Below are 10148 nucleotides of genomic sequence, written 5' to 3'. Positions count from 1 at the left end.
AAATTGTAAGGTGGGGGGATGGTTAATGCTAGGCACATTTGCGGTATAGACCTTAAAGTGCTACATAACATATGACTCCTCATTCTGAGAACAGGCTGCTTATATCTCTGCAAGAATTAAAAGGATGCAGCTGGGGGGTGGCCTCCATTATTTAGAATTTGTTCCATAGAAAAATGAATCTATCATGCACTCAATCTCTCCTATTCCAACCAACGGACAGGACAAGAAAGCTACAGGCTTGATCCTCACTGTTCACTTTTCCCTCATCTCTGTCACATCTTGAACAAGTTACGGGTTAAAGTAAGAAACAGAAAAATGAGAAATTCACTAAAAATAAGACTATCAGGGCACTCAGAAAAAAAGGCCTCACTAACAGGGTAGCTTTTCTTTGAGGAAAAGCATTCACAGACACCAGCCACTCCTGTTGTGGGGTAGGATGTTATCCAATGGGCATATTTACTTCAAATCCTTCCACAAACACAATCCAATGCCCCATGTTCATGAGAAAATATGGTTTTAAATGCACTCCCCTGTGGCATTCATTCACATTTTTGCCTTCATCAAAGACTGCAACCTGGAGACTGGGTTGTGTGCCAGTTGACAAAGCAACAGAAACCATTGCTATTAAAGACAATGCAACTGGCAGATGGCTGAACAGTCATGGAGGCAAGAACAAGTTCATGCAGGACCAGTTAGTTAGGACCGATCTTCGGAGGAGATTATGAACCTGTTTTTAGCTGCTGCACCAATCAGCCTTCTGCCCAGCAGGCTGACAAGGGACACGGTGTGATTCATTAGCATGATTAGGATCATGCCTACACTGATTTCTCATAAAACATGCCCATTCTTTTTCTTCTTGCAACTGGGCAGGAAGACTGTGGATCTGGTACTTCGTTGTGTACAGAACAAACGGCAACTCAATATCCCACGTACTTTCTTCCATTGGATGGCAAAGGCAAGCACCAACCCCACGAGGACTCATAAGGCTGCTCTTACAATGTGCCTGTATAGTGCTAGAAAATCCACAAGAAACTGCTTCTGTAGCTTTTCCAACTCAGCTGTCTGCAATGCCAGTTTGAACTAATAAGCAACTCATTGTTTTGTCTGTATGTGCAATTATATACACGACAGGTTTCTGAAAGGTTCATTTATCATCCCAGTAATACACTACATTCCTTACCTGCCAAAAATATGTACTGTAAGAGATTGCCTCCACCGAGCTCCCCCCTTCCATCTGAAGTTTTCTGGGATCTGACACATTCAATAACAGAAACTCAGTATCTGTTTTCCATTGCAGTGTATTTTCCCCCACAGGAAAATAGCTCTGCTCTGCCCTCTAATGCTCATGGAAGGTCTTTCTTTCAACCTTTTTTCTTCCATCTGTCACATTGGCAAGAAACAGGGCTCAATGTAATCTAGTTACTCATTCAGTTTGTATCCAACAAGCACTGCATGGACATTGTCCGGCTTCATAAGTTGTTCTCTCATCGGTGTATGAGCCAGAACCAAGACTGCATCACCTCCAACAGCAGGTGATATCAGGAGCAGAGAATATTTTAAGGCAACACTTTAATTTCTATTCACAGAGGCACCGCACGGACAAGTTAGTCATGACTCAGATCCATTTATGGCCATCTAGCCTCCTCCAAGTCTTATAAGCTGGTTATTTTTTTAAAAGCAACAAGGATAGTTAAGGGACATTAGATGCTAAGACCCTAATTGAGAATCTCATGGTCATCTTGAGTAAGTCAACATTAGTTCTGCTTCTTATAGGGACCATAGGTATGATGGGGGAAGAGTACTTCTACCTCAAACCAAATTGAGCAGCAGAGAGTCAAGGTGTGTCTTACTTCGTGCAAGAGATGGATCTATTCTGGGATTGGTTCAACTCTAAAGACTCATGGTTACAGTGAACTTTGAAAAATGAGAGAGACAGATGTTCACCAAGGGACTTGTTACATGCATTGTCCACTTGTTCCCTGTTGGGTGAGTGATACTCCAAGATCAGTTGGGTTTGGTGAAGGTATTCTATCATCTGAAGCATGATAGAAGTCATCCAAGTGCAAGGGGTTAAGGGTAGGATTGGGTGCTAGTCGTGATGTATTTCCAGCTAATGGCAGCAGATGCTCATCCAGCTGCGGGATCTGTCCATGCGAGAAACTAGTGGCTCTTTCCTTCTTTTCTCTACAGTGTCTGGTTGGCTAATCAACCCAAGCTGCCTTTAGTGAGTCTTGGACCCATCACCTGCTTGTGCCTATAAGGAGTTGTCCACCACTGGGGTCATTGACTGGAGAAGAATAAAAGTATTATACTTTAAAAGAAAATGTATGAGCCAAACAAGAACAACTTCTAATGCCTGTTTTCTAATCCAAGAATAGGGGGGTGCTCATTTACTGATCCAGGTGACAAATTCAGAATGAATCAAACCACAACACACTTTTACCATGGTTCACAACAAGACTGGAACTCACTGCCACAAGATTTTCAACTCCATCTAGGTGTTTATACTCATCACTGGAAGAGCGGAGCCCTTTCCAGATGTGTGTTAAGCAGCATGTGTCATTGAATAGACATTTAATTGGGGAACGAGGGAATTCAGAGCTATAATCTTAACTAAAGCAAACATACAAGAGTTTTTGAAGAGAGAAAGCCTCATGCTTCAGGGCACAAACCAATTCCAGTGTTATTGAAACCACCTTCAAAAGGGGTTCAGGAAGGAGAATATCCTATGGCTGCTTATGGCTGAGGTCCTGGCACTTTTCTCTCAAGTAGCTGGTGTGGGCCACTGCTGTAAATGGGATACTGGGCTTATGGGAAAGCCCTGGCTGTATTGCTGTATTACAAAATTGAGTGCTATCGATCTGAAAATGGGAAAACAAATGCCCCATGGGAGTTAATCCCACAACTTCCCTGTCCATATTTGTGAGATTCTTAGGACTGCCAAGAGATGGATAGCTGGGACTGATGTGACTTATGTGACACTACCAAATTTATCTGTGTCCCTAGGGGCTTTGTTGGGTTTTTTTGCAAGAGGGCAAGTGTGAGCCTGAGAACTGGCTGATGAGCTGGAATAAGGCACAGAAGGGCCGTATGTGTGGATTACAGGGGACTTTTCTTTTTCTTTTTTTAAGACAGATGTGTCCCTGGTTAGGTAACAGGAACGTATTTTATTAGGTTATTTCATGGGTGGTACAATAAGCACGGTAATCCTGCCTAGAGCTTACAGTGAGATGAAATTAAAAGTGAGATGAAATTAAATGCAGAAAGTAGCTGTCTGTGCACAGAAAATTGGGCTGGCATTGTTTCTGTAGCAGTGCCACCTAGCTGACGTCTTCTCCCGTGTCGATGTACCCAGCCCAGCCGGGCTCCCAGCTGCTGAGCTGTGTTGATGAGCTGGAGATCGATTTCCCAAAGGGCTTGTGTGCATGTGACCCTGAATGCATCCCCTCAGGAACACCAGGTTAATGGAAGGGAGGTTTCAGCTGCAGGAATTGGGGAGGGGAATTAAAGAGAGATATTTAATAAAAACAAATCAGTGACATCAACCTTTTCGACCATCAATACTGTCTCAGTGGCAGGCTTTTGGAAGGAAGAATATTGAGGCTGTCAGACTGCCTGCATGAAAGCAGACAGAGGGAAGTCAGAAGGAAAATAACCTCAGCACAAGGGGGAAGCAGGATGGCAATAAAATAACTGATCAGAGAGGCTGTCTGCAAGAATCCATGGACCCGGTGCCTGCTGGTACTGGAGATATGGACAGGATGCATCAGAAACATAGAAGAGCTTGTGGGAATGGCAGCGAGGGCACAAAGGGAGCCAATCTACGTGCCTGCACCCTTTTATTGTACCTACAACTCTGATGACTTACTACAACTATCTTAATGGGAAGCAATCCCAGCATTCACTGATGCACAGTTTATAGTTCTCTAGGAGCTGGCAATAATTGTGTATGTTTAGAGCCACTCTGCAGGAATAACCAGTCCCAGAATACTTTGTTTCCAAGTGGAAACCAGGAACAGGACCGGGCCAAATTAACAACGTAGCCTCTTAGCATCAGCACGATCCTGGGAAAGTTGGGTGGTTTCAGATTTTGCTGGCAGTCAAGTCAAATCAATCCCAAAGCTGTCATGAACACTGGGGCATGTTAGGTGCTGTAACAACCCTCCTAAGTTAGTTGAGTTGCTTTGCATCATTGGTGATTCTTCAGGCAGAGTGAGCTGGTGGTGCCCATCTCTTCTCTGGGTATGGATGGCTGTTGGCTTGCAGGGAGCTCATCTGCCCTCTGACAGGTCTTATTTTTAGTTTTGTTTGGTGCCCAGACATCCTTCTCACCCAGGGTGGGGCACTAGTTTAGTTGACGACACCCCAACCATGGGACAGGCTATATTGGTTTACATGGTACCAGAAAGCAGACCAAGAAAGGCCTGGCCTGACATTGTTGCTGGCAGTAACAGAAAAGAAAAAGAAAAAAAATTAAAACAAAATTATATATATGTATGTATGTAGATATATATAAATACACACACACACACACACACACACACACAATATATATATATTTGGAATCAAGGTTTAGGGCCTAGCAGGGTATACTGAAGAGTCTTAGATTCTGGAACTAGCTGGGAACATTTCCATACTTTGATGGATGTAGGAGAAACCTAAAGGTCACTTTTTTTCACAATTGACTGCCATATGCTAAGAAGCCATTCTGGCTGACAGGGATATTTGGAAACTAGAGGCATGGCCTCTTCCCCCAAGTAACCTTTCTTCACCCACCTTCTAGCTTCTCTGTGATGCCAGGGTGGTGCAAAGAAGCAAAAGAAGGGCCCCAAATTTTCTGGGACCAAGGTGAAGCAGGTGTTTAAAAATGACCCATGTCCTGAATGTGGAAAGGTGAGAGGTATGCTGATTTGTTCCTTGCTATCTGAACTCAGACTGAGTAGTGTTGACAAGGGATTTTGGGTAAATCTGATATCTTTTTATTAGACCAACTCAAATAGTTAGAAAAAATTCTTCTTTGCAAGCTTTTGGGTACAAAAACCCTTCATCAGCCTGAGGAAGCATCTGCAGTTGGTGTGTGCGCTTTTCCTGGATGGAATGAATAGAGAGGCTGGTATGCATGCATGATGACTAAGCAGTGTCAGTACCTGTGACTTTGTTGGGACTGCTCTCTAGAGTGCCACTATCTGCAAGGAGGAAAGCAGTAGGCCTCAAGTTGCTTTGGTCATTTGTTCAGCTTAAAGTCTGCCCAATGTGGTTTGAATATTCATAATTCAGCATTATTTTCTAATTCATTAAGTCAGACTTGGGTGCAAGTAACAGACTGACAATTGTCCATTCAGGAACAGCAGAACATCCACACTATTCCTAGCTGAAGGCTACATTAACAGACCCAGCTTTCCAAGGCCTACAGATCTGGCATGCAACAGATAGTCTCAGTGAAGCCCACAGACACACTCTGGAGCAAGGGGTGCATATCAGGCTTTCCCTTGGAAGTGCAGCCCATGGCAGCTGCTTCCAGTCTTAAACAGAGCAGCAGAAGCTCTGCCTTAAATCTATGGTGTGAACCAGCTATCCACGCTCATTAAATCTCAATGGCTGTCATTAGATCCCCATTCATCCCTTGGAGGTAATCTCTGCGGTCAGTTTTAAAGACCTCATATAGGGGACTTAGCTGCAGAATGGGTATGGTGTGGAATGTAACAAGAGGGCTTCAAGTCTGCATGGCTCTCAATCAGGCATGAAATTCACTTAAAGAAAGCAATGCCTCAACAATTTCTATCTTTAATAGATCAGCGGAGGGATGAAAGGAGGCAGTGAAGGTGGGAAAGGAAATTGGATCAGGGCTTATGCTGAGCATCTGAAGCTCCCATCAAAGTCCCCAGGACCTTCAGGAACACAATACCTCTCAGGATGTGGCAGCATGACATTCGCAGACAAAATGCAGGGTCTACATACTGGCAGGAGGGAGAGACAGACCCAGGAGAAGGCCAATCTAAGTTGAAATTACAATAACAGTGGCAGACACCTGATCAATATTAGCTGCATTATAAGAGATCATTAAAAGGGCCAGACTGAAGCTGCTGAAATCCATGGGTGTTGTGCGGGGGGAGGGTTGTGGGGGGAGGATTTGATTTATGAAAAGGGAGAGAATGCTAGGCTGGAATACAGGGAAAGCTACTTTCAGCTTTGTGTGAGGCCACCAAAGCACTTGGAGAAGATTTTTAGGGCTTTTTGCAGAGTTAAATGACAGGCATGGCACATTCAGAGCTTTACATTTAAAAAAAAATAGAAGAGACCACTCCCCCCAGGAAACACAATAGAAAGCAAGTGACAGAGAAAGGCAGGGAGACTGGAGAGGCAGAGGACTATCTCTTTCTGAGTAGTGTGGGATTGGGGCACAGAAGATGCTAACAAAGAAAAGAGATAGGACTGGAAGAGAAGGACTTGAATAGTTTCAGTGCATCCTCTACTGTACAGTTGGAAAGAGAGGGTTATCTACAGTGTGGGCCTGCCTTTTTGGCAGGCATGCCTCAAATTAGGCCTGCGCTTTCCCTGAGGGCACTCTGATCCCCGGGTCCAATTGTCTACTCTGCTTTCTGCTCTCAGTCCTCTGTTCCCTGCCTGCTCTGCTGCCCTGCATTTGCTTCCTTCCCTGGCTAGGGACAGAAGTTACATATAAACCAGTATAAATGTTCAGAGACTGGTTGAAATCTGTAACACAACAGAAGTTCAGTGCACATAAACTGGTTTCAGCCATTTGGAAAGCAGTTTAAGATAAACCTGGTTGCATGTAGTATCAGACTTAAGCAGTTTAAGTTAAATCAGCTTATTGAACTTCTGTCCCAGATCCCCTCCAGATTCAGGTTAACTCAGTTGCCCATTATTCCAGCATGCTTTGCACCTCCACTGCCTTGTTCCCCCTCCCCCCCAGGTGGGCAAGCTAGTCTTAGCCTAAGCTGTCTGATCCAGCTGAGCAAGGAGGTATGGTCTAATGTCCCCTGGCTTCTGGCCTGAGCCACTGCAGGCATGTAGCTACATTTCTAGAATCAAAAATGATTGTCTGGTCACTTGCTTATTGGTTCAATCTACACAGATTAGACTAACCTGAAAAGATTGAATCGACTGGCTTTTTTTTTGCATCACATTGTCTCTGATCCTTGCAATGTGCACCCCTCCCCCCACACACATAACAATTAAATTTAAATATGTAAATCAGATTGTTTATATACCCAGTCCGCCAAAATTCTTTGAGTGAGTTTGCTGGTCCGCAGTATAAAAAAGATTGGGAACTACTGGACTAGATGACTTCCTAATGTCCCTTCTAACCCTAATTTCCTATGATTCTGTTTGGGGTTTGCTAGATGCAACCTTGAATTGTCTTGGGTTTAATAATGTTGAGTGTTTATAATATATGGCTTTCTAAACAAGAGTTTGTGCCACACATTAATAAAACAAGCACAGCAAACAACCCTTCCCAATCTATGTTCCACAAATATATAAATCAATGCCTGGGGCATACTGTGTAGCAGTACAGCCTATCAGAGAGAGCCTTTGGATCATATGTTGAGCTGCCTGATACCAGTAATTGGCACTTAGTTCAAGAGTTTGTTCAGATTCATGGGGAAAAAATAGTATTCGTGGGAAAGGAAATCTGAAAAGTCCATCAGGAAGGAAGCCCGTATAATTAAAAGCAGGGAGCAGCAACACCTCTCAGGTTTGATTTGCTTTGCATGAGCCAGCAGTCCCATTTTTATTTCGGCCCAGCAAGCCTATTAATAGTTACTGCTTAACTCTACCTATAATTCTTTCAGCCTGTTGAGGCATCCTAGGGGTTCTTGTTTTCTAAATGAGTCCAATGGCATTATGCTTCTAGCCAGCATTGCAGCTCCATTGTGTAGAATTGGGGGATTTCATGTAAGAGAATTATGTGCAGCTGTTTTTTCCCCCCGTCTGTATCCCAGGCATATTTTCCAGGGCCATGGATATTTTATTAATCACAACATCTGCAACAGTAATTTCATGCTGCATCCATTCAGAGTGATTTCAGTGGAGCTATTAAGGGAACTGATCCCTAATCTGTTTGTGCCTCAGTTCCCTTCTGTTGAACAAGGATGATAATATACATGTGTATCTATATACATATATACATATACATACATATATATATGTATGTATATATATATATAAAATTTTATTTTTCACCAGATTTGTGTTGTTTTTTTCAATGGGAAGCTCTGGGGCAGGCACTGTCACTTATTACAAGACTGTAGAGGTGAGAGAACAAATGGGCCTGGATCTTGGAGAGGGACTCTGAGCGGTATTGCACTGCAGTTACAACCAGGAATTGTCATCTTCATGAGGCAGACACGTTAAATCTGGAAATGAGTCTGTGATCTGTTCCTTGGGATGCTATGGATAATGCATCCCTAATGGTATAACTGAAAACAAAGAAGGCATGCTACCACGATGCCCATAAATGATATTCTACTTACCCAACAACTTTGCGTGCAGCCTGATTCTCTCTTCCTATATTGAGAGGCAAATTGCCAATGCAATTAAAACTTTGGCTTTTGCATCCTTCTGATTCTTTCAACAAGGGGCAAAGTGCTAGACTAATCATAATGCTGGCTGCTCTTGTTATCAAAAGCATAATTTCATAAACAAGTCAGCTCCCGGGAGGCAGGAGAAAAGGCTGATGGGCCACAGATATGTAAGGTTGTCTCATCAGCATTCTAGCCTCCATGTGCTACAGTGATCTCTGCATGAAGTTAAGGGCTTTGAAAACGGTTTGCCTGTGCACTGCTGTTGGGACAATATTTGAGGCAAAAATGCCTTGATGCCTTGAAACAATGAAATCAAAATGAAACAAAGGGCTTAGAAACAGCCTCAAAACAAAATGAGGGTAGTCAAAACGTTTTGGAAGTCGAAACATTTCGAACATAGCGCTGGGGATGGAAGTCAGTCTAGTGGGGCTGACTTCCCATCCCCAGCGCTAGATTGGCCTGGGGACAGGAAGTCAGCCAAGCTGGGCTGACTTCTCATCCCCAGCACTGGATCAGGCAAAGGGGCGAGTAGTAACACTGTGCAGTAGTATGCTGGGCAAAATTCATGCTAATATGCTACCACGCAGTTTTATTAAGCTTCTGTGCAGTTAGAGTCCTAAAAACCCATGTGCCGGCACTATTGTGCAGTAGCATTACTATGCATTGATTTAGTACTTGGTTATCCAAGTACTAAACTTAATGCACAGTAACTATGCCACATTAATGAACATATAGACACACCCAGTGAGATGGTAAACCAAACAGAAAGCACAGCTGAACCCTAAATATGTTGCCATTGTAATATAGTGGAAGGTTACTTCAAGCTTGTCTTCAATGGGAAAACAGCACAACACAATAAATGCTTCTTACAGTGGGTAGTGCAGGGGACTCATAATAACTGGGTGATAACTCCTTGCTTTGATCATTGAGTGGAAATCCTCCCAGGTCCCTGTGGTGCACAGTGCTAGGTATTCTTGAACCCCACTGACTTCAGGCTTATGAGTGCGAGAGGCAACGTTTCAAAGGCATGGAGTTTACAAGAGCTACGCATGGTTGCCATTTGAAATGTGAAAAAGCACTTAAGTGGTTTGGGCACCTACCTGCCTCTCTGTGGCACCCTTAGTTTGGCTTTAAAATTTAAAATTGGCTCATGCACCCTAAATTTGGCTTTAAAATCCAAAAAGCATGCAACTTGCCAGTCAAACATGGACAAGGTTACAGCCTTGCAAGGTAACAGCAAGTTCTACCAGGGATTTCAATGCCTAGGAAGGTGATCCAGGACATAATTGAGTCTAATTAACACCTACTGCCAGAGCTGTAATGCTCTTTGCCCGCAACATGGTTCCCAGGAAGGTGTGGGATTGTCCCCTACCTTTAAATGCATAGAAAATAATCTATTAAATCTCTTCCAGTTGAGCCCTGCCACCTGCATGCACCTCTGGCAAACACAACAGAAGAAAGCTTCAAGAGAAAGTTTTTCACCAAATTGATACGTGATCCCTGCACATAGAAATCACCAAAACCAGGGGCTGCTCTGTTCCAATTGTCATGTCTGAATTCTACCTGTTGGTTAGTGTGCCGATGCCAGCAAACCAAAAGACC

General features: G+C 43.5%; 1 long non-coding RNA gene across 1 annotated transcript in view; it reads left to right on the top strand.

Moving 5' to 3' along the window:
- The first annotated feature begins 9075 nt into the window (after window positions 1-9075).
- LOC109306411 overlaps window positions 9076-10148 on the top strand; it is a 17000-nt gene continuing 15927 nt past the window's right edge. Inside the window, exon 1 of the long non-coding RNA XR_002099985.1 lies at window positions 9076-9132. This is a non-coding gene — a long non-coding RNA (uncharacterized LOC109306411). The remainder of the gene's footprint in view (window positions 9133-10148) is intronic.

Source organism: Crocodylus porosus, unplaced genomic scaffold (assembly GCF_001723895.1).
Source record: "Crocodylus porosus isolate Cpor-Errol unplaced genomic scaffold, CroPor_comp1, whole genome shotgun sequence".
In the NCBI taxonomy this organism is placed as follows: domain Eukaryota; kingdom Metazoa; phylum Chordata; order Crocodylia; family Crocodylidae; genus Crocodylus; species Crocodylus porosus.
The sequence above is the reverse complement of the archived record's forward strand: the minus strand, read 5'-3'. Positions and strand labels throughout refer to the sequence as shown.